The sequence below is a fragment of the Corvus brachyrhynchos genome, unplaced genomic scaffold, assembly GCF_000691975.1.
Source record: "Corvus brachyrhynchos isolate BGI_N302 unplaced genomic scaffold, ASM69197v1 scaffold351, whole genome shotgun sequence".
Lineage (NCBI taxonomy): Eukaryota > Metazoa > Chordata > Aves > Passeriformes > Corvidae > Corvus > Corvus brachyrhynchos.
In genome coordinates, this window is record NW_008236203.1 from 966,056 (window position 1) to 966,371 (window position 316).

The following is a 316-nucleotide window of genomic DNA, read 5'->3' on the forward strand; positions in this document are numbered from 1 at the left end:
GGAAGCTTTTTGTTTAGAAGTTTTAAAGGTGTTTGGGAGCAGTTTGCACCACCCTGTTTACAGACAGGAGGTGGCTGCTGATTGTGATGTTTACACTGCTTTAAATTCACAAATCACATTCGTGTGACCAAATCTAGGTCCTTTTCTGACTAACAAAATAGGTCAGAATGGTTCTAGTTTGGTCAAGAGATGACTCAAAACCAGACAGTGTAAATCTGTTTGGGGTTTATGTCTTGGTTTGGGCCCTACAGTGAACTCTTTTTATGATTTATTTGCAGGGACCAGCTTTTTAGAATTAGATTATCCCTATCCCCCC